This window comes from Schistocerca gregaria, chromosome 9 (genome assembly GCF_023897955.1).
Source record: "Schistocerca gregaria isolate iqSchGreg1 chromosome 9, iqSchGreg1.2, whole genome shotgun sequence".
In the NCBI taxonomy this organism is placed as follows: domain Eukaryota; kingdom Metazoa; phylum Arthropoda; class Insecta; order Orthoptera; family Acrididae; genus Schistocerca; species Schistocerca gregaria.
In genome coordinates this window covers 147,735,580-147,759,874 of record NC_064928.1, presented here as the reverse complement: position 1 = coordinate 147,759,874, position 24,295 = coordinate 147,735,580, and the positions used below count along the sequence as shown (strand labels likewise).

Sequence of the window (24,295 nt, the reverse complement as noted above, 5' to 3'; positions counted from 1 at the left end):
AAATTCCAACCATCGGCTATGAACCATTAGAAATACACAATTAAACGCTAATGAGAAGGCAGTATAGGCAACGGTGCTCAGAAGTTTCCAGGGAACTCGTTCTGCCCTTGAAATCTTAACGTTCGCTTAGGCGAGACAAGAAGTCGGCCCAACTATACTGGATCCTCCGGTAAAACAACCAAGAGACAGTCAGGGACCCACCGACAAGACGACTTGCTAACCACCGACCAGTGTACGACAATTCCAAAGCCAAAATGTTACAGACATAGGCCACATAGGCCACATAGGCCACCAAAAATACATTAAGTCGTCAAAAACTAAACACCATGTTGGACAGCGACAACAGGTGAGGAAAGGACACTGCCTGAAATTACGTCAGCGACCAGGGCGGGTAACGGAACACTAAAGGTCACAAGGCAGAAAATTCAGCAGGTGCACTTGAATTTCAAACCGACAAATACTGTTGATTCCACCACATGGCGGCTAAATCTTGACCGACTCGAACACTCGCCGTTGCTCCCAGGAATACAGCAAACAGCGAACCACCAACCAGGGGGACAACGTGAACAGATGTGGCTTCGGTAGTAAAATCACCACTTAACTTACATGTCCTGGGTCGGTGAGCCACGAGCCTCGTAGCACTTGGAACAGCCCCCACTTGCTCCGACACTGCATAGAGACCGCCAGTTGGCCCGGCCGACTGCGCCGCGCAGAGACTTGCTTGCTAATCCGTTCCAACCGACCGACTGGCTGCACACCGCCAAGCTGGAACTATAAGCACCAGACCAAAGATGGTATACGGTGCAAATATCGATTAAAACCGCTGCTGCCACACGTAGAAAGAGGAATAACCACGGCATTACCGAAGTGACAGCGGGTAACCAAACGCAGAGTAAAAGCCAAGTTTTAACGCAGCACATAAGCTGGGGTCAGCACGGCTCAGTCTCCTTCGAAATACTTTCCTCCCTAATTGATACTCCGCTCCCAAGGCCGTTTCCACTTCCTCAAGCAGTCTTGTTACGCCTCCTGCTGGGTCGCGCGAAGCGCTGCCTGTGAATTTTATTTTATCTCGGCTATCGTTGCAAATCTTCGTCCTTTCAAAGGGGGTTTCAACTTTGGGAATAAAAGTCCGCAGGGCTCAGGCCTGGAGAGTACGGAGGATGAGGCAGCACAGTGATTTCGTTTTTTGTGCAACAGTCACACACGAACTGTGATGAAAGTGCGGATGCGTTATCGTGATGAAAGAGCCATGAACTGTCTCTCCACATTTCAGGCCGTTTCCTTCTCATATTTGCTCGCAGGCATCGCAACACGTCCCTATAGTACTGTCGATTACCAGCTTGTCCTTGTGGCACGAATTCATGATGAACTAATCCTTCAAGGTCAAATAAAACAGTCAGAATGGCTTTTACATCAGACCTGACCTGACAAGGTTTTTTTGGTTTTGGAGCTCTTAAAAAACATCTCGTTCTCATTTGCGCGATCCAACAGATTTCAAGGCGAAGGTCTTTCTGGTCTTGAGCCGTGGGACGAACTTCGCGGCAACACAATCCATTCCAAGATGCTGTGTCAGCATTTCATGGCATGATCCAACTGAAATCTTTCGTTCCTCTGCAATCTCTATGACAGTCAGACTTCCATTGACACGCTCAATTTCGTTGACTTCCTGACGAACGTCATCGGCAGACGTCGAAGGGCGTCCTGAACGAGGGTTAGTTACCTTTAACTTCCGTCCGGCTATTCCGTCCGACTTAGAACCTTGTGAACTATTCGTAACACCGAGTACGGATTAAGCACTCATCACTATAGGCTTCCTGCATCATTTTGTGTGTCTGTAAAGGTTTTCTCGAGTTCCACGTAAAATTTAATGCAGACGTGTTTGTCCTCTAGCTCTGCCACCTCGATATTCGCAAACTGTGAGACACACCGTTCTACTGAGTAAAGCACTGAACAATAACAAGCATACAACGATGAAACTTCCGGCAGTTTCACATTAAACACAGGCGTATGCAGCGATGCCAACCGCATTTCTCTCCAACACAGCACTGGCGCGAAATTGCGAATGTTGCGGAACTGTCTGAAGAGACCTCGTATTTAATAGCTCTTCGGTCCACATTTGGAACTCAACATAGCATTGATTGTGCGTGGAATGGATTCGCCAACACCTTGGGAGGTTTCCTGAGGTACGTGGCACCAGATGGCTACTAGCAGCTCACATAATTCCCTTGAATTACGGGCCAGTGGTTTATGGGCCTAGGACGTGCGTCCCATAGCGCACCGGATGTTTTCCACCAGGTTCGTATCAGGTGAATTCAGTGGCCAAGATATCAACATTAGTTCACTACGACGTTCCTAAATTCACTTTAGCGCGATTCTGGCCTTGTGACAGGAACACTTATCTGACTGGAATATGGCAGTCCTGTAAGCGAAGTCTTCAATCTCGAAGGGAAGCAGGTGCCACATTAATTTGCCCAGCTGTCATGGTGGCCTCTACTTCGACAGGTCCCATGGGAACCTATGCCAATGCCCCACGTAGTATAACACTCCACCCACCGACCCGTTCACCTGTGGTGTAACGTGCTTTGAGGCCCAGTTCGTCTTGATGACGGCTTATCCACACAAGACCATTGTCGTGTTTTAATAAGAAAAGTGATTCATCCGAAACTGGCGACACTTTTCCACCGTTCCACCGCCCAATCTCGATAATTCTCTGAAATATGCGTATATGATGAGATGTGGCTGTAAATGTGATAACGTTTCAGATTCTCTACCTCGGTCAAAAAGTTTAAAGTTCATAGAGAGGTTATGAGTCAACGGCCCTGCCTCAGTGGTAACGCCGGTTCCCGTCAGGTCACCGAAGTTAAGCGCTGTCGGGCTGGGCTAGCTCTTGGATGGGTGACCATCCGGTCTGCCGATCGCTGTTGGCAAGCGGGATGCGCTCAGCCCTTGTGAGGCAGACTGAGGAGCTACTTGATTGAGAAGTAGCGGCTCCGGTCTCGGAAACTAACATACGGCAGAGAGAGCGGTGTGCTGACCACATGCCCATCCATATCCTCATCCAGTGTCGCCTGTGGTCTGGGGATGACACGGCGGCCGGTCGGTACCTTTGGGTCTTCATGGCCTGTTCAGGAGAAGTTTAGTTTAGTTTTTTTTCCCTTTAGAGTGCCTATGAAACGAGATGACACAGTCTTGGAATATCTTCTAATTCCATGTCGAAATTCATTTTCCCTGGCGCACTGTAGCACCTCAACGTGGCGTGGACTTAACAACTCGTTGGAAGTTCCCTGCAGAACTATTGAAGCATATTGCCACAATAAACGACTGTAGCTGCGAAAGTGTGGCCGGTGCAAGGTTTTATGTACGAAGTGACCTCTCAGTTATGTCCCATAAATGTTCGATGGGATTCATGTCGACTGATCTTGATGGCATAATCATTTACTGAAATTGTTGTTCAAACCAATCTGAAACAATTGTGGCCTGATGACATGGCCCATTGTCACCCGTAGAAATTCCCGTGTTTTTTGGGAACTTGAATGACTGCAAATGGTCTCCAAGCAGCAAAACATAACCATCTTCAGCCAATGATCGGTTCAGTTCGACGACAGCACCCAGTCCGCTCTAAATATACACAGCCCACACCGTTATGGAGCCAGCACCAACTTTTAAGTGTCTTGTTCATAACTTGGGTCCATACCTTCGTAGTGTCAGCGCCACACTCGAACCCTAGCATCATCTCCTACCAACTGAAATGAGGACTCATCACGTCATGGTTTCCAATCGCCTAGAGTGTAACCGATATGGTCACTAGCTGAGGTTACGAGCTGCGGGAAATGTCGTGCTGTAAGCAAGGGCACTCGCGTCGTTCGTCTGCTACCATGCCAGTTGTTGTTGTTGTTGTTGTCTTCAGTCCTGAGACTGGTTTGATGCAGCTCTCCATGCTACTCTATCCTGTGCAAGCTTCTACATCTCCCAGTACCTACTGCAACCTACATCCTTCTGAATCTGCTTAGTGTATTCATCTCTTGGTCTCCCTCTACGATTTTTACCCTCCACACTGCCCTCCAATACTACATTTGTGATCCCTTGATACCTCAGAACATGGCCTACCAACCGGTCCCTTCTTCTTGTCAAGTTGTGCCACAAACTCCTCTTCTCCCCTATTCTATTCAGTACCTCCTCATTACTTACGTGATCTACCCATCTAATCTTCAGCATTCTTCTGTAGCACCACATTTCGAAAGCTTCTATTCTCTTCTAGTCCAAACTATTTATTGTCCATGTTTCACATCCATACATGGCTACACTCCATACAAATACTTTCAGAAATGACTTCCTGACACTTAAATCTATACTCGATGTTAACAAATTTCTCTTCTTCAGAAACGCTTTCATTGCCATTGCCAGTCTACGTTTTATATCCTCTCTACCTTGACCATCATCAGTTATTTTGCTCCCCAAATAGCAAAACTCCTTTCCTACTTTAAGTGTCTCACTTCCTAATCTAATTCCCTCAGCATCACCCGACTTAATTCGACTACATTCCATGATTCTTGTTTTGCTTTTGTTGATGTTCATCTTACATTCTCCTTTCAAGACACTGTCAATTCCATTCAACTGCTCTTCCAAGTCCTTTGCTGTCTCTGACCCAATTACAATGTCATCGGTAAACCTCAAAGTTTTTATTTCTTCTCCATGGATTTTAATACCTACTGAGAATTTTTCTTTTGTTTCCTTTGCTGCTTACTCAATCTACGGATTGAATAACATCAGGGAGAGGCTACAACGCTGTCTCACTCCCTTCCCAACCAATGCTTCCCTTACATGCCCCTCGACTCTTATAACTTCCGTCTGCTTTCTGTACAAATTGTAAACAGTCGTTCGATCCCGGTATTTTACCCCTGCCACCTTCAGAATTTGAAAGAGATTATTCCAGTCAACATTGTCAAAAGCTTTCTCTAAGTCTACAAATGCTAGAAATGTAGGTTTGCCTTTCCTTAATCTTTCTTCTAAGATGAGGCATAAGGTCAGTATTGCCTCAGGTGTTCCAGTATTTCTACGGAATCCAAACAGATCTTCCCCGAGGTCGGCTTCTACTAGTTTTTCCATTTGTCTGTAAAGAATTCGTGTTAGTATTTTGCAGCTGTGGCTTATTAAACTGATTGTTTGGTAATTTTCACATCTGTCAGCACCTGCTTTCTTTGGGATTGGAATTATTATATTCTTCTTGAAGTCTGAGGGTATTTAGCCTGTTTCATACATCTTGCTCACCAGCTGGTAGAGTTCTGTCAGGACTGGCTCTCCCAAGGCCGTCAGTAGTTCTAATGAAAAGTTGTCTACTCCCAGGGCCTTGTTTCGACTCAGGTCTTTCATTGCTCTGTCAAACTCTTCAAGCAGTATAATATCTCCCATTTCATCTTCATCTACATCCTCTTCCATTTCCATTATATTGTCCTCAAGAACGTCGCCCTTGTATAGACCCTCTGTATACTCCTTCCACCTTTCTTCTTTCCCTTTCACTGCCTGATTAACTCCAAATTTCACCGCACTGTCCTAACGGATACGTTCATTGCACGTCTCTCATCGATTTCTGTTGTTATTCAACGCAACGTCGCTTGTCTGTTAGCACTGAGAAACACAATCAAACGCCGGTGCTCTCGGCTGTTAAGTGAAGGCCGTCGGCCACAGCGTTGTCTGTGGTTATAGGTAATGCCTGACCGCCCCGATTGGTCAACGTGATGGACTGCTGTCCTAGAGGGTCCGGGCTCAATTTCCGGCTGGGTCGGTGATTTTCTCCGCTCACGGACTGGGTGTTGTGCTGTCTTCATCATCATTTCATCCCCACCCGGCGCGCAGATCGCCCAATGTGGCGTCGAATGTAATAAGACCTGCACCAAGGCGGCCGGACCTGCCCCGCAAGGGACCTCCCGGCCAATGACGCCAAGGGCTCATTTCATTTCCATAGGTAATGCCTGAAAATTGGTTCTCGGCACACTCTTGATACTCTCGATCTCTGAATATGAACTCCCTAGCGATTTCCGAATTTGAATGTCCAATTCATGTAGCTGTAACTACCATTCCGTGTTCAAAGTCTGCTAAATTCGCTTCATACAGCCAAATTCACTTTGTGCGCCTTCCCAAATGAGTCACCCGAGTAAAAATGACAGTTCCCCGAAAGCACTGCTCTTCTATACGTTGTGTACCCAATACTACAACCATATGCATGTTTTTATACCGCCATCCCGTGATTTTTCTCACCTCAGTATACATCCCTATCTATACCTCCTCCACGTTTGAGGCAAACTGATCAGCCATTTTCCCTGGGGTAAAAGGCACCAGCGAGCATGTCACACCGTCGGAAGCTGACGCGCATTGATATTCGATAGTAAGTCGTCATTTACATTGCGGAACGGTTATCAAAAGGTTGTTGTTGTGGTTTCCAGTCCAGAGACTGGTTTGATGCAGCTCTCCATGCTACTCTACCTTGTGTATGCTTCCTCATCTCCCAGTACTTACTGCAACCTACATCCTTCTCAATCAGTTTAGTGTACTCATCTCTTGGTCTTCCTCTACGAGTTTTACCCTCCACGCTGCTCTCCAATACTAAATCGATGATCCCTTGATGTCTCATAATATGTCCTAAAAAAACGATCCCTTCTTCTAGTCAAGTAGTGCCACAAATTTCTCTTCTCTCCAATTTTATTCAATACCTCCTCATTAGTTATGTGATCTACCCATCTAATCTTCAGCATTCTTATGTAGCACCACATTTCGATAGCTTCTATTCTCTTCTTGTCTAAACTATTTTTCATCCACGTCTCACTTCCATACGCGACTACACTCCATACAAATATTTTCAGAAACGACTTCTTGGCATTTATATCTATACTCGATGTTAACAAATTTCTGTTCTTCAGAAACGCTTACCTTGCGATTGCCAGTCTACATTTTATGTCCTACTTCGACCATCATCAGTTATTTTTCTCCCCAAATACCAAAAGTCATACTTCTTTAAGCATCTCATTTCCTAATCTAATACCCTCAGCACCACCCGATTTGATTCAACTACATTCCATTATCCTCGTTTTGCTTTTGTTGATGTTCATCTCATATCCTCCTTTCAAGACACTGTCCATTCCGTTCAGCTGCTCTTCCAGGTCCTTTGCTGTCTCTGACAGAATTACAATGTCATCGGCGAACCTCAAAATTTTTATTTCTTCTCCAATGGATTTTAATTCCTACTCCGATTTTTTCTTTTGTTTTCTTTACTGCTTGCTCTTTATACAGATTGAATAACATGTGAGATAGGCTACAACTCTGTCTCAGTCCCTTCCCAACCACTGCTTCCCTTTCATGATCCTCGACCCTTATAGCTGCCATCTGGTTTCTGTACAAATTGTAAATAGCCTTTTGCTCACTTTATTTTACCCCTGCCACCTTCAGAATTTGAAAGCGAGTATTCCAGTCAACATTGTCTAAAGCTGTCTCTAGGTCTACAAATGCTAAAAACGTAGGTTTGCCTTTCCTTAATGTATTTTCTAAGATAAGTCATAGGGTCAGTATTGCCTAACGTGTTCAAACACTTCTACAGATTCCAAACTGATCTGCCCCGAGGTCGCCTTCTACCAGTTTTTCTATTCGTCTGTAAAGAATTCGTGTTAGTATTTTGCAGCCGGGGCTTATTAAACTAATACTCCTGTAATTTGCCGGCCGCGGTGGCCGAGCGTTTCTAGGCGCTTCAGAACTGAACTGCGCGACTGCTACGGTCGCAAGTTCGAATCCTGCCTCGGGCACAGAGGTGTGTGACATCCTTAGGTTAGTTAGGTTTAAGTAGTTCTAAGTTTTAGGGGACTGATGACCTCAGCTGTTAAGTCCCATAGTTCTCAGAGCCATTGGAAGCAGTTTGGTAATTTTCACATCTGTCAACACCTGCTTTATTTGGGATTGGAATTACTATATTCTTCTTGAAGTCTGGGGGTATATCGCCTGTCTCATACATTTTGCTCACTAGATCGTAGAATTTTATCATGGCTGGCTCTCCCAAGGCTATCAGTGCTTCTAAAATATTCAACGGGACGTGGCATAGTATCCCAGAAAAATTGGCAATCCAATTTGCCTCAGATATGACGGACATAAAGCCACTATATGAAATTTACCTCTTTGACTGAACACAAGGATGATATCTTTTGTTACCAGAAGTAATGGGCAGGTGACGTCTGTGTCGTCGTGATTCGTCCTCCGTCCAGTTCTGTTGGCAGTCACGACTGGCAGGAAAGTGATTACTAAAAATGCTTCCCAGTATGCCTGTGCTCTTGAAGTGAGGTAATATGCATCAGAATTTGTATATTTGCTGCATCTAGCAAGCTTAGTACTCGCGCAAGCTGGTTGGCATCATCATTCATTTCATCAATTGTTTCTATATGAAAAATGAAACTCCGTTCAATTCTTTCTACTTTAGCGCACAGTTAGTTATCATGAATTATATGTTCAGGGAACTGATAAATTATTCTGCACCTTCTCGTAAATGCAGTTTGAAAAATAATGTGTACATTTCATGAAAATTATTTACCGCCTTCTGTTTGCTTCACGATTGCACCTGTTTCATTGTTTCTGACATCGTTTAAAGCAAGATCCAAATTACGTTACTAACGTTACTGAAATTATTTATCTGGTTCTGAGTTAGAGTATGAATTTAATTTGAAGTTGTCCCTTTTAAATCGTTTCATCGTGACACAGCATATTTGCTGTTAGTGATTGAGGGTAAATTTAGCATAATTTTGTTGCACTCTCGTGTGATAAGCTAGCTGCATTCTTTACGAACGTTTTAAATATTGGCAAGCAGCGACATTAATTTGACGTACAAACGCTGCTCAGTGATTTCTTTTTGGACATGCGGCTCAGTAATTTATTTCAGGTACTAGGTCAGAGCAGAGAAGCATTTCCGTTATTCAGGTAAGGTTAGAGCCAAGACGAACTGTTTTTGTTGTGATTAGGAAACAGTGAACATTTGCAATTCTTTTCTAAGTAATCCCGAAGTTGCTTCAACTAACATATGCAGATTTTTCGAACGACATTTAGCAGTTTCGAATTATAATTATTGATATGGTAGTGGTCGAGTGTATCATGAACAGTTACTGCTTGTGTTCAGTTAGTAATCGTTGCAGATTAGCAAGTATAATGAAATTAAATTTCACACAATAGACCATCAAATTTGCTGTGTCTGAAAATCAAATGTGCTGTGTCTGAACCTCACGTACCGCGGCAAGACAATAATGATCATTACTTAACGTGAATTACTTACAGTTACTAACTTTATTTTCATAATTGCTAGGTTTAATTTTTGAGCTTCATGTTTAGGAATTTCGGTACCATTTCTTGTTTAGCAATTCTCGCAGCTAATTTTCTCATACAGAAATAGTCTAGTCAGATTATGTCGAGGTCACGAATCAAAGATTGAACAGAAATCCGAATCGGAGTATTTCTTTATGGGTTCTGAAGATTACTGTAAGACTTTGCAGCCTGGTAGAACGACACAGTGTTAATCTGTTTGTGGAGATCAGTTAACAGGTCACGTATATGATTTCGGAATCTATGTCTGACCATGATGTCTGACCGGCCGTTTCCAAGTATACCTCCTCCTCTTGTGATTCTTGAAGAGAGTATTCGCTGTTACTAGGTGAAACTTGTTACACAGCTCAATTAGTCTTTCTCCTCTCTCATTCCTTGTCCCAAGCCCCTATTTTCCGGTAGCCATTTCTTCTACTCCTTCCCCTAGAACTGCATTCCAGTCTTCCATGATTATTAGATTTTCATATCCCTTTAATACTGTATTACCCTTTCAATATCCTCATATACTTTCTCTATCTCTTCATCTTCACCTTACGACGTCGGCATATATACCTGGACCAATGTTCTCGGTGTCAGTTTGCTGTCGATTCTGATAAAAACAACCCTGTCACTGAACTGTTCACAGTAACACACACTCTGCACTACCTTCCTGTTCATAACGAATCCTACTCCCGTTATACCATTTTCTGCTGCTGTTGATATTACCCTATACTCATCTGACCAGAAATGCTTGTCTTCTTTCCATTTCACTTCACTGACCCTCACTATATCTAGATTGAGCCTTTGCATTTCCATTTGCAGTTTTTCTAGCTACCCTATCACGTTCACAATTCTGATACTCCACGCCCCAGCTCGTAATACGTTATTCTTTCGTTGATTGTTCAATCTTTTTCCCATAGTCACTTACGCCTTGGCAGTCCCTTCCCGGAGAACCGGATGGGGAACAATTTGGGAATCTTTTCCCAATGGAGAGATCATCATGACACTTCTTCAATTACAGTCCACATGTCCTGTGGATACACATTACGTGTCTTTAATGCAGTGGTTTCCATTGCCTATTGTATCCTCATGCCGTTGATTATTGCTGATGCTTCCGCCTTTAGGGTCAGTTTCCCACTCCTAGGAGAGTGCCGTGAATCTCTGTCAGCTCCCAATGCTGATTATTTAGTCAAAAATTAAGCAGCGCCGGGATACGAACCCGTTTTGATTATGAATCAAAGACGCTACTCCTAGACCACAATAAAGAAATCAAGAGGTATGTTTAGTGATAATTAACATTGGCAACAATACAAGCTATGGAGTGTGTGAGTGTACATATTATTGTATTATAGTTACACTCATGGCTGGCTAATCCAATTCGTTCACTGTTGACGAAGTATTAAGCATTTTTTTTCGGATCTCAAATGGTTCAAATGGCTTTTGGCACTAAGGGACTTAAGATCGGAGGTCATCAGTCCCCTAAACTTAGAACTACTTAAATCTAAGGACATCACACACATCCATGCCCGAGGCAGGATTCGAACCTGCGACCGTAGCAGGAGCGCCGTTCCGGAATGAAGCGCCTAGAACCGCTCGGCCACAGCGGCCGTCTTGGCGGCAGTTGTATGGACTTTGGTATTCTACACATTTTGTATAAACATCATGTTTTATTGTTGCTGTTCCGCGCGGTTCCGTACTGAGCACCTGAACAGCTAAACCACAGCGGCCGGCGCACGTCACACCAATATTCAAGAAAGGTAGTAGGAGTAATCCAGTAAATTACAGGTCCATACCATTAACGTCGATATGCAGCAGGATTTTGGAACATATATTGTGTTCGAACATTATGTGTTACCTCGAAGAAAACGGTCTATTGCCTCACAGAAAACATTGTACTTGTGAATCACAACTAGCTCTTTACTCTCATAAAATGATGAGTTCTATTAACAAGGGATTTCAGATTGGTTCTGTATTTCTGGATTCTTGGAAGCCTTTTGAGGCTGCAGCACACAAGCGGCTTGTAGTGAAATTGCGTGCTTATGGAATATCGTCTCAGTTACGTGACTGGATTCGTGATTTCCTCTCAGAGAGGTCACAGTTCCTAGTAACTGACGGGAAGTCATCGAGTAAAACAGAAGTGATTTCTGGTGTTCCCCAAGGTAGTCTTATAGGCCCTTTGTTGTTCCTTATCAATATAAACGATACGGGAGACTGGGCAGCCTTATTAGGTTGTTTGCAGACGCTGTCATTTATCGTGTAATTAAGTCACCAGACATCAAAACAAATTGCAAAACGATTTAGAAAAGATATTTGTTTGGTGCGGAAATTGGAAATCGATGCTAAATAACGAAAAGTGTGAGGTCATCCATATGAATGCTAAAAGGAATCCGTTAAACTTCGGTTACACGATAAATCAGTCAGATCTAAAGGCCGTAAGTTCAACTAAAGAATTACAATTGGGAACAACTTAAATTGGAAGGAACTCATGGAAAATGTTGTGGGGAAGGACACTTAGAAAATGTGACAGATCTACTAAGGAGACTGCCTACACTACGCTTGTCCGTTCTCTGTTAGAATGCTGATGCGCGGTGTGGGATCCTTAAGAGATAGGACTGACAGAGTACATCGAAAAAAAGTTCAAAGAAAGGTAGCACGTTTAGTATCGTCGCGAAATATGGGAGAGAGTGTCACCGAAATGATTCAGGATTTGGGGTGGACATCATTGAAACAAATGTGTTTTTTGTTGCGGCGGAATTCTAATCACCAAGTTTCTGCTCCGAATGCGAAAATATTTTGTTGACGCCGACCTACATACGGACAAATGATCACCATGATAAAATAAGGGAAATCAGAGCTCGTACGGAAAGATATAGGTGTTCGTTCTTTCCGCGCGCTATACGAGATTGGAATAATAAAGAATTGTGAAGGTGGTTCGATGAACCCTCTGCCAGGCATCTAAATGGGATTTGCAGAGTATCCATGTAGATGTAGATGCCGGCCGTTGCGGCGGCGCTTCATTTGGGAACCGCGCTGCCGCTTCGGTCGCAGGTTCCAATCCGGCCTCGGGCATGGATGTCTGTGATATCCTTAGGTTTAAGTTGTTCTACGTCTAGGGGAATGATGACCCAAGGACGCTGTTAAGTTTTAACGTAGACAAATGTATTCTGTTGAAAAATGTAAATACGCTCCTGGAAATTGAAATAAGAACACCGTGAATTCATTGTCCCAGGAAGGGGAAACTTTATTGACACATTCCTGGGGTCAGATACATCACATGATCACACTGACAGAACCACAGGCACATAGACACAGGCAACAGAGCATGCACAACGTCGGCACTAGTACAGTGTATATCCACCTTTCGCAGCAATGCAGGCTGCTATTCTCCCATGGAGACGATCGTAGAGATGCTGGATGTAGTCCTGTGGAACGGCTTGCCATGCCATTTCCACCTGGCGCCTCAGTTGGACCAGCGTTCGTGCTGGACGTGCAGACCGCGTGAGACGACGCTTCATCCAGTCCCAAACATGCTCAATGGGGGACAGATCCGGAGATCTTGCTGGCCAGGGTAGTTGACTTACACCTTCTAGAGCACGTTGGGTGGCACGGGATACATGCGGACGTCCATTGTCCTGTTGGAACAGCAAGTTCCCTTGCCGGTCTAGGAATGGTAGAACGATGGGTCCGATGACGGTTTGGATGTACCGTGCACTATTCAGTGTCCCCTCGACGATCATCAGAGGTGTACGGCCAGTGTAGGAGATCGCTCCCCACACCATGATGCCGGGTGTTGGCCCTGTGTGCCTCGGTCGTATGCAGTCCTGATTGTGGCGCTCACCTGCACGGCGCCAAACACGCATACGACCATCATTGGCACCAAGGCAGAAGCGACTCTCATCGCTGAAGACGACACGTCTCCATTCGTCCCTCCATTCACGCCTGTCGCGACACCACTGGAGGCGGGCTGCACGATGTTGGGGCGTGAGCGGAAGACGGCCTAACGGTGTGCGGGACCGTAGCCCAGCTTCATGGAGACGGTTGCGAATGGTCCTCGCCGATACCCCAGGAGCAACAGTGTCCCTAATTTGCTGGGAAGTGGCGGTGCGGTCCCCTACGACACTGCGTAGGATACTACAGTCTTGGCGTTCATCCGTGCGTCGCTGCGGTCCGGTCCCAGGTCGACGGGCACGTGCACCTTCCGCCGACCACTGGCGACAACATCGATGTACTGTGGAGACCTCACGCCCCACGTGTTGAGCAATTCGGCGGTACGTCCACCCGGCCTCCCGCATGCCCACTATACGCCCTCGCTCAAAGTCCGTCAACTGCACATACGGTTCACGTTCACGCTGTCGCGGCCTGCTACCAGTGTTAAAGACTGCGATGGAGCTCCGTATGCCACGGCAAACTGGCTGACACTGACGGCGGCGGTGCACAAATGCTGCGCAGCTAGCGCCATTCGACGGCCAACACCGCGGTTCCTGGTGTGTCCGCTGTGCCGTGCGTGTGATCATTGCTTGTACAGCCCTCTCGCAGTGTCCGGAGCAAGTATGGTGGGTCTGACACATCGGTGTCAATGTGTTCTTTTTTCCATTTCCAGGAGTGTATGAGTCAGTCACTGATTTGTCTCACACAACTAATGAATCATAATTTCTATAAGGACCAAAAGTGAAGTATTTATCCTCACATGCCTCTATGATAACACACAAGCTGGTGCAAAACTTTATGACGGAAGTAAGTGGCATATGATCTGTCACTAACAAGAAACATACCGCATATCAGAACGACCGAGAGGTACGGTTTGAGAGAGAGGGAAGACTCACGCCGAAGCTGGCAGAGAAACACAGGAAGCGCGTTATTGACACTATTACAACCAACTTACACAGCTGGCCTCCCGCTGAACTCGGCGATGGCGCCACGCCGTGCGCTTGGGCCAGTGAAAATGCGAACGCCGAAACCTGCAGCGTCGGCGTCCGGTTGCCCTGCAGTGTGGACGTAGTGATCCTGCCCGCGCCACGGCGATGTGGCCGCCGCGTGCCTTAAGGGCAGGTTTACTAACTATGGCCCGAAAAAAGCATGTTCTTTGAGAATTTTTTTCTCGGTATGTGTCATAGATATCAATGTAACTTTGGTCAATGTAGGTGAAAATACGATCAGTAATGTTTCAGATTTTGAGGTAGAATGGGATAGGAATGATGATGGAAGTAGGATCACATTTGAGGAAGTGGAGAAAATGGTCAGTAGATTGCAGTGCAATAAAGCAGCTGGGGTGGATGAAATTAAGTCGGAACTCATCAAATACGGTGGAATGTCAGGTCTTAAATGGCTACACAGGATAATTGAAATGGCCTGGGAGTCGGGACAGGTTCCATCAGACTGGACAAAAGCAGTAATCACACCAATCTTTAAACATGGAAACAGAAAAGATTGTAACAACTGCAGAGGTATCTCTTTAATCAGCGTTGTGGGTAAAATCTTCTCAGGTATTGTTGAAAGGAAAGTGCGAGTATTAGTTGAGGACCAATAGGATGAAAATCAGTGTGGGTTTAGGCCTCTTAGAGGTTGTCAGGACCACATCTTTAGCTTACGGCAAATAATGGAGAAGTGTTATGAGTGGAACAGGGAATTGTATCTATGCTTTATAGATCTAGAAAAGGCGTATAACCGGGTTCCTAGAAGGAAGTTATTGTCTGTTCTACGAGATTATGGAATAGGAGGCAAACGTTTACAAGCAATTAAAGGTCTTAACATGGGTATTCAGGCAGCAGTTAGAGTTGGCGGTAAATTGACTTCATGGTTCAGAGTAGTTTCAGGAGTAAGACAAGGCTGCAACCTGTCTCCACTGCTGGTCATATTGTTTATGGATCATTTGTTGAAAACAATAGACTGGCTGGGTGAGATTAAGATATGTGAACACAAAATAAGCATATGCGGATGACTTAGTTGTGATGGCAGATTCGATTGAGTGTTTGCAAAGTAATATTCAGAGCTACATCAGAAATGTAAGGACTATGGTATGAAGATTAGCATCTCCAAAACGAAATTAATGTCAGTGGGAAAGAAATATAAACGTATTGAATGCCAAATAGGAGGAACAAAGTTAGAACAGGGGGACAGTTTCAAGTACTTAGGATGCATATTCTCACAGGATGGCAACATAGTGAAAGAACTGGAAGCGACGTGTAGCACAGCTAATGCAGTGAGCGCTCAGCTACGATATACTCTCTTCTGCAAGAAGGAAGTCAGTACCAAGACTAAGTTATCTGTGCACCGTTCAATCTTTCGACCAACTTTGTTGTATGGGAGCGAAAGCTGGGTGGATTCAGGTTACCTTATCAACAAGGTTGAGGTTACGGATATGAAAGTAGCTAGGATGATTGCAGGTACTAGTAGATGGGAACAATGGCAGGAGGGTGTCCACAATGAGGAAGTCAAAGAAAAACTGGGAATGAACTCTATAGATGTAGCAGTCAGGGCGAACAGGCTTAGATGGTGGGGTCATGTTACACGCGTGGGAGAAGCAAGGTTACCCAACAGACTCATGGGTTCAGCAGTAGAGGGTAGGAGGAGTCCGGGCAGGCCAAAGAGAAGGTATCTGGATTCGGTTAAGAATGGTTTTGAAGTAATAGGTTTAACATCAGAAGAGGCACCAATGTTAGCACTGAATAGGGGATCATGGAGGAATTTTATAAGGGGGCTATGCTCCAGACTGAACGCTGAAAGGCATAATCAGTCTTAAATGATGATGATGATGAAGAAGTTTATTAATATTTCCTCCACAAACTGGAATTTTCTTGAAGAGCAAAGGCGGACGTGCCGTCGCAACAAAACAAAATTTCGGTGTAGACCTCCACGCGCGGTATGTCAAAGGTCAGCCGGCTCGTCTGAAATCAAAAGTGAGTCGACATTAGCGAAATATATAACATTCTTTAGGAGTTGTACCTCGCTTAAGTTATTTGGACCGTAGGATACAAAATGGCGGCCATTGGAGGGTTTTATCCATCGATTTTTCGACTTCGTCGATCAAGTAAAAATGTTTATAGTTGATGGATCGGGATAAAAATGGTACAACTCCAAGACAATTTAGTTAGCTTCGTCGGAAACAAAGAATCATGCCAATCGGTTGAGTAGATTTGAAGTTACCATACCGCGCGATAAAAAGAAAAACGTCATTTCGAGAAAAACGCGCTTGAAGTTTTGACTACATATAAATGCAACGTACGTTCACTCTGCTATTCCCGGTCCATAAACTAGTCCTTCCTCTTCCTCATAGAGGGCGTTCTGCTACATCTGGGTCATCATGCGCTGCTCCAGAGCCGCTCGTACGGCCGGTGACAAGCGGTTTTCGACCGTTTGAATCCGGTGGTCGTCCGAATGCTTGGCGAACTGCGTCGAATAGAGTCGCAGTGTGACGTCCATCGGTGTCACGGTCTTCAGAATTGCTGAATCCTTCGTTGAAGCTGCTGACTGCCAGGCAAATCGCAATCTCCACAGGGTTCGCACCAGAAATCAAATGCTTTGCGGCTGCCTTCCAAACACACGCGTTCAAACTTTGATTTGAATTTTGTGTGTTTCCCCCCAATCACCGGTACAATAACTCGCCCTCTGAAAGAAAAAAAACTGGTGCGTTAAAAAGGCCGATTTCAGGCAGGTGCCTTTCTTTGTTCAAGCACGAATAACAAAAAAATGTGTGTGTGAAATCTTATGGGACTTAACTGCTAAGGTCATCAGTCCCTAAGCTTGCACACTACTTAACCTAAATTATCCTAAGGACAAACACACCCAGCCATGCCCGAGGGAGGACCCGAACATCCGCCGGGACCAGCCGCAGCACGAATAACAAACATTTCAAACATTTCCATTCCGTATTAAGAAAAATCGTTTCAGGGGTGGATTATAAACACTTTTATGGATCCAAAAATGCAGTTTTAAAAAAAATCCATTTTTTTAACCAAAAGATAGTAAACCTCCCCTTACTGTGCCCGTGGCCCGGAACACGGCTGAGTGGTCCCTTATGCGCAACTCGTGCACCCCATGGAGAGCGCCGAAGGGAAGCAGCCGACATCATTCGTTGCAGTGAACCTTAGCAGCTTCGGCCGTCCTCTCAGGGCAACTCGGTAATCGCCCGCAAACAGCTCTGCACCCGGGAGGTCGTGAGTTCGCGCCCCGGCCCCGCCTCTGCGGATAGCAGCTTGCAAATGCGCGGACGACGTCACCCAGGGAGAGGAAGCTAGCAGCCCTCTCGCTCCTCGAAGGTGCAACCCGCAGCGCAACAACTGTGACGTGTCCGATGAGAGGAGCTTGGTAGTAGTTTCAGCTGGCCGATTTCCGCCGATATCCATCACCAAAAGGTCATCGTGGTTGGCCTGCAACTTAAACAACAGCCATTCTCTCCGTTATTAGACACGGAAAAAATGGCGCACTGCTCCCTGCTTCGAGTCTCCGTGCTCGCTTATTTATATCTCTTTTGCCTATGCCTCTGACATACAGGTAGCTTCTCTGGAGGGGACAAGCGGAGTGCTCTTTGCTGATAACGTCAGGTTTCCTCAGCCCGATTCGGCCACTAGCCACAGTTCTTGGATTGTTTGCAAATGATGCTGTCATTTACCGCCTTGTAAAGCCATCAGATGATCAAAACGACTTGCAAAATGATTTAGATATCTATCTGTATGGCGCGAAAAGTGGCAATTGACACTAAATAAGGAAAAGTGTGAAGTTATTCACATGAGTACTAAAAGAAATCAGCTAAATTTCTATTACTCGATAAGTCACACAAATCTGAAGGCTGTAAATTCAACTAAATACTTAGAGATTATAATTACAGATAACCTAAATTGGAACTATCACATAGATAATATTGTGGGTAGAGCAAAGCAAAGACTGCGATTCCTTAGCAGAACGTGCAACAGGTCTACCAAAGAGACTGCTTACACCACGCTTGTCCGCCCTATTCTGAAGTATGGCTCTGTGGTGTGAGATCCGCATCAGGTGAGACTGACGGATGACATCGAAAAAGTACAAAGAATGGCAGCTCGTTTTGTATTATCGCGAAGTAGGGGGGACAGTGCCCCAGATATGATACGTGAACTGGAGTGGCAATCATTAAAACAAAGGCGTTTTTCGTTGCGACGGGACCTTCTCATGAAATTTCACTCACCAGTTTTCTCCTCAGATTGTGGAAAAATTCTGTTGGCACCCACCTACACAGGGAGAAATTATCATCACGACAAAATAAGAGAAATCAGCGCTCGCAGAGAAAAATTGAAGCGCTCGTTTTTCCCGCGTGCCGTTCGAGAGTAAAACGGTAGAGAGACAGCTTGAGGGTGCTTCATTGAACCCTCTGCCAGGCAATTTATTGTGAATAGAACAGTAATCACGTAGATGTAGATGTTGTAATTGCAACGTTCGAGTTCTTCTCAGCACGTCAGTACCCTACGTTGTTCTGATTACCTCACACGTGTATACCGAGCAGGTCGAGCCGTGCCTTCTCGCTTCCGAGTGGTCTCGTAATCCTGCTTAGCAGAATCTTTTGCAGAATATCAACATCGCCCTCGTCTGCCATCCGATCTGACAGTTTGTCCCTTAACTAATACCTTCCAGCCAAGGCTGCGCGAGATTTCCCAGAATTCCCCAAATCCACTCCTCTACTTATTTGTGACGTAGCACCTAGTTCGATGAAAGTTGGACCATACTTAGAAAGTATAGAAGGTAACTGAAAGGAATAAGTAATTAGACTGGAACCTGGTGGTCAAGGGAAATCAGGACTCGGTTACGATTGTAGACGGGGCCTTAATCAGTTACTAGTGATTGCCTTTTAAGGTTGCACGCAATTTATTTTAAATCGGTAATTCCAGACTGAACAACAAATAAAAAAATAGCACACGTTATTAATGAAGGAATAAACAACAGTGTAAATAATAGTGTTTTCAGTGAGTTATAATTTAGCAGAAACGGTTAAATACAGACTCAACCGATAATGTTTTAAAATCAAGCCACTTGCACGCCAGGAATGGCAATAAATTAAGAACTGTTTAAAACTCGCTTCAGTTTACAACTTACATGTATTGAAATATTAAGGTAAGTCGCCACAAAAACGGCAGAAGGCAACAGACGCCAAGAATGGCAGCAAATAAGGTTTTAAGGCTTACTGCTAAAATACGAATACCAAATTAGAATCTTAAGACAAATAACCACAACCACGGCTGAATGCCTTACACGCCAGGAACGGCAATAATATAAAAAATTGAAACCTGCTGTAAAACAGCAAATACAATAGCAAAGGTTAATTAAAATAACAAGCAGCTGATCGAGACGGTGCTCCCGGGATCGACCTCTGAGAAGGTCCGGCAACAAACACTTTCGCGACCGATGAGATAGGCAGCCAAGAGATGCATTCACTTCACAAGATGGTAACTCAGACTAGTGGCAATCTAATGAATGACCAATGATAATCTTGCTGAAGCTACCTGACGTCCGATAGACCAAATGGAACGATGGAACAATACGCCAAAAAAATGGTTCAAATGACTCTAAGCGCTATGGGACTAAACATTTGAGATCATCAGTCCCCTAGATTTGAAACTAACCTAAGGACATCACACACATCCATGCCCGAGGCAGCATTCGAACCTGTGACCACAGCAAAGCGCGGTTCCGGAATGGCAGTAAATAAGGTTTTAAGGCTTACTGCTAAAATACGAATACCAAATTAGAATCTTAAGACAAATAGCCACAACCACGGCTGAATGCCTTACACGCCAGGAACGGCAATAATATAAAAATTGAAACCTGCTGTAAAACAGCAAATACAATAGCAAAAGTTAATTAAAATAACAAGCAGCTGATCGAGACGGTGCTCCAGGAACCGACCTCTGAGAAGGTCCGGCAACAAACACTTTAGCGAGCGATGAGATAGGCAGCCAAGAGATGCATTCACTTCACAAGATGGGAACTCAGACTAGTGGCAGTCTAATGAATGCCTAACGATAATCTTGCTGAAGCTACCTGACGTCCGATAGACCAAATGCAACGATGGAACAATACGCCAAAAAAATGGTTCAAATGACTCTAAGCGCTATGGGACTAAACATTTGAGATCATCAGTCCCCTAGATTTGAAACTACTTAAACCTAACTAACCTAAGGACATCCATGCCCGAGGCAGCATTCGAACCTGTGACCATAGTAAAGGGCGGTTCCGGACTGAAGCGCCTAGAACCGCTCGGTCACAGCGGCCGGTTGGAAACCTCGACATCGATGCCGAAATCGTGACCGAATACGCCAAAGCCGGAACCGGCGGGCTGAACTACACCCCCAGAATACTGTGCTTAGAGTGCCCGAAACGAGAAAGGAATCATTACCACGAGAGTAGAGGAATCAATCAAGAAATCTGTCAAAACTACACGCTTTACCGGACAGCAGCGGCAACGCGAAGAAATGTACACTGCCGTTACATACACCATCGCTAGGGCAGGTAACTGGGGCGATAGCGGCCACCAGGCCAGAGAAATTATCGCTGATAATAAAACACACGGACCAGTCACAGACGGTGCTCCAGGAATCGACCCCTGAGAAGGTCCGGCAACAAACACTTTCGCCAGCGATGAGATAAGCAGCCAAGAGTTGCATTCACTTCACAAGATGGTCACTCAGACTAGTGGCAGTCTAATGAATGACTAATGATACTCTTGCTGAAGCTACCTGACGTCCGATAAACCAAATGCAACGATGGAACAATACGCTAAACGCTGGAACCGGCAGACTGCACTACGCCCCCAGAATACTGAGCTTAGAGCGCCCGGAATGAGAAAGGAATCACTACCATCAGAGTAGAAGAATCACCAACCGGCCTACAATCAAGAAAGCTGTGAAAACTACATGCAATACCGGACAGCAACGGCAAGGCGAGGAAACGTACACTGCCGTAACATACACTAACCCCCAGGGCAGGTAACTGGGGCGTTAGCGGCCACCAGATAGGAAAAATACCACTGGTTGAACTTAACAAATTGTAACAAGCTGAACGCAGTAAATAGTAATAAGAAATCTAGGAAAGCTAATCAGATCCGCCTTCCCCTAGCACTTTACTCGGTGCTCTTCGACTCGGCGACACTACGAGCAGCAACACGAAGCCAAGTCACTGGAGAACCGCGAGATATCACAACGTTAACGTTTCTCTACTTGGATTGAAATGCACACATCTTAATGCTTGCTGGATCCGGTTTACGAAAAGGTCTTGCACCCTCGTGAACACAGCCCTTACATCCCCATGCGATTCCTCCTTGATGTTGCGATTTTTTCCCGTCAGTATATTTTCGAAACCAGGTTCATTTCCCCCACGCTGTAGGTTGTAACTCTGTGTCTGAGTGACGCTGTCTCTGAGCAATACTTCCTGATAGTGACGCTGGAACAGCTGAGCGATCTGTTGAGGCGCTAAGTACCCCGTAGCGACAGCAAGCAGCTGACTCTCTCGCACCGGCTTGCAGCTCTCGTCACGTAGAGAGCTGGTATGCACCAGTTTCGCAGCACATTCTTTTTTTTTTCGGGCAATAAGCACACGCGGCTCGCGGCCGGGACGACGCTTTCGCTTGACTGGCGCGTCGCTGGCGCCATCGATACCTGATTAGCGGGTCTGCTACGCTCTGCGGATTTCCCTCATCAGCTGCGTGAAGTGTACCGCGACGCTCCGACACCGCATCGACAGTTCATGGGCGTAGGTCGGCTCCCGGTCACACAGATGCCGCCGCAACTTCGGTACTCCGTCTCACTTCGAGAATGGTAGATACGGAGCAAATTAAGGAGTTATGTAACGACAGTCGGCAACGAACAATATTGTCGGTAGTGGAATTGGAGAGTAAACACTCCTGTGTCTTTCTGTCCTTTCCGTGAGTGACTATATGTTTCAGTAAATGGTTCTCTTTCGAAGGTGACTCCCTCTACAGGGTGTTACAAAAAGATACGGCCAAACTTTTAAGAAACATTCCTGACACACAAATAAAGAAAAGATGTTATGTGGACATGAGTCCGGAAACGCTTAATTTCCATGTTAGAGCTCATTTTAGTTTCGTTCTTCCACCTACGCTCAATGGAGCACGTTATCATGATTTCATACGGGATATTCTACCTGTGCTGCTAGAACATGTGCCTTAAGTACGACACTACGTACGACACTAGATGTGGTTCATGCCCGATGGAGCTCCTGCACATTTCAGTCGAAGTGTTCGTATGTTTCTCAAAAACAGATTCGGTGACCGCTGGATTGGTAGAGGCGGACCAATTCCATGGCCTCCACGCTCTCCTGACCTCAACCCTCTTGACTTTCATTTATGGGGGCATTTGAAAGTTCATGTCTACGCAACCCCGGTACCAAATGTAGAGACTCTTCGTGCTCGTATTGTGGACGGCTGTGATACAATACGCCATTCTCCAGGGCTGCATCAGCGCATCAGTGATTCCATGCGACGGAGGGTGGGTGCATGTATCCTCGCTAACGGAGGACATTTTGAACATTTCCTGTAACAAAGTGTTTGAAGTCACGCTGGTATGTTCTGTTGCTGTGTGTTTCCATTCCATGATTAATGTGATTTGAAGAGAAGTAATAAAATGAGCTCTAACATGGAAAGTAAGGGTTTCCGGACACATGTCCACATAACATATTTTCTTTCTTTGTGTGTGAGGAATGTTTCCTGAAAGTTTGACCGTACGTTTTTGTAACACCCTGTATAAGTGGTAAAAAAAAATTCTCTCTGTCCTGTCTACCGATTTACCCACTGCACCACTCAGAGCTTGTTATGCCACCTGAACAAAAGCCTGTCCCAACTAGCCTGTACACTAATAATACGAATGACACAGAACATTAAACACTCTAAGACAAAAAGAGAAAATTGAGAGTATGTTAGATGAAGATCAGTTTGGATTTAGGAAACGTAAAGGAACCAGCGAGCCAACGGCCTTGTCGCAGTGGTAACACCGGTTCCCGTCAGATCACCGAAGTTAAGCGCTGTCGGGCTGGGCTAGCACTTGGATGGGTGACCATCTGGTCTGCCAAGCGCTGTTGGCAAGCGGGATGCACTCAGCCCTTGTGAGGCAATCTGAGGAGCTACTTGATTGGGTAGTAGCGGCTCCGATCTCGGAAACTGACATACCACAGGGAGAGCGGTGTGCTGATCACATGTCCTTCCATATCCGCATGCGATGACACCTATGGGATGAGGATGACATGGCGGCCGGTCGGTACCGTTGGGCCTCCATGGCCTGTTCGGGAGGAGTTTATTTTTTTAAATGCACCAGAGAGACAATTTTGATGTTCCTGTTGATAATGGAAGCAAGATTTTAAAAAAAATCAAGACACATTCATAGGATTTGTCGACCTGGAAAAGCGTCCGACAGTGTAAAGTGGTGCAAGATTTTCGAAATTCTGAGAAAAATAGCCGTAAGCTACAGAGAGAGACCAAGAACGAATGGCACGTATTAAAAAGGGTAAGACAGGCATGTAGTCTTCCGCCCCTATTGTTCAATCTCTACATCTAAGAACCAATGATGAAATAAAAGAAAGGTTCACTTGTGGAATTAAAATCAAGGCGAACGGAAATAAATGATACCTTTCGCTGGTGACATTGCTATCCTGAATTAAAGTGAACAAGAATCACGTGATGTGCTGAATGGAATGTGCGGCCTAATGAGTACAGAATACGGATCGAGAGTAAATCGAAGAAAGATGAAAGTAACAGTAACGAGATGTAGCAGAAATGGGAACAGTGAGGAACTTAACATCGAGATTGATGGTCACGAAGTAGATGAAGTTAAGGAATTCTACTACCTAGGGAGCAAAATAGGCAAAACGGACGGAGCAAGGAGGACATCAAAAGCAGACTAGCACTGGCAAAAAGGGAATTCCTGACCAAGAGAAGTCTATTACTATCAAATATAGGCCTGAATTTGAGGAAGCAATTTCTGAGAATGTACATTTGCAG

At 45.2% G+C, this 24,295-nt stretch overlaps 1 pseudogene; it reads left to right on the top strand.

Annotated features, from left to right (window-relative positions):
• Positions 1-23,264: 23,264 nt before the first annotated feature.
• LOC126292503 (5S ribosomal RNA) lies at positions 23,265-23,382 on the top strand (annotated as a pseudogene).
• Positions 23,383-24,295: the final 913 nt, after the last annotated feature.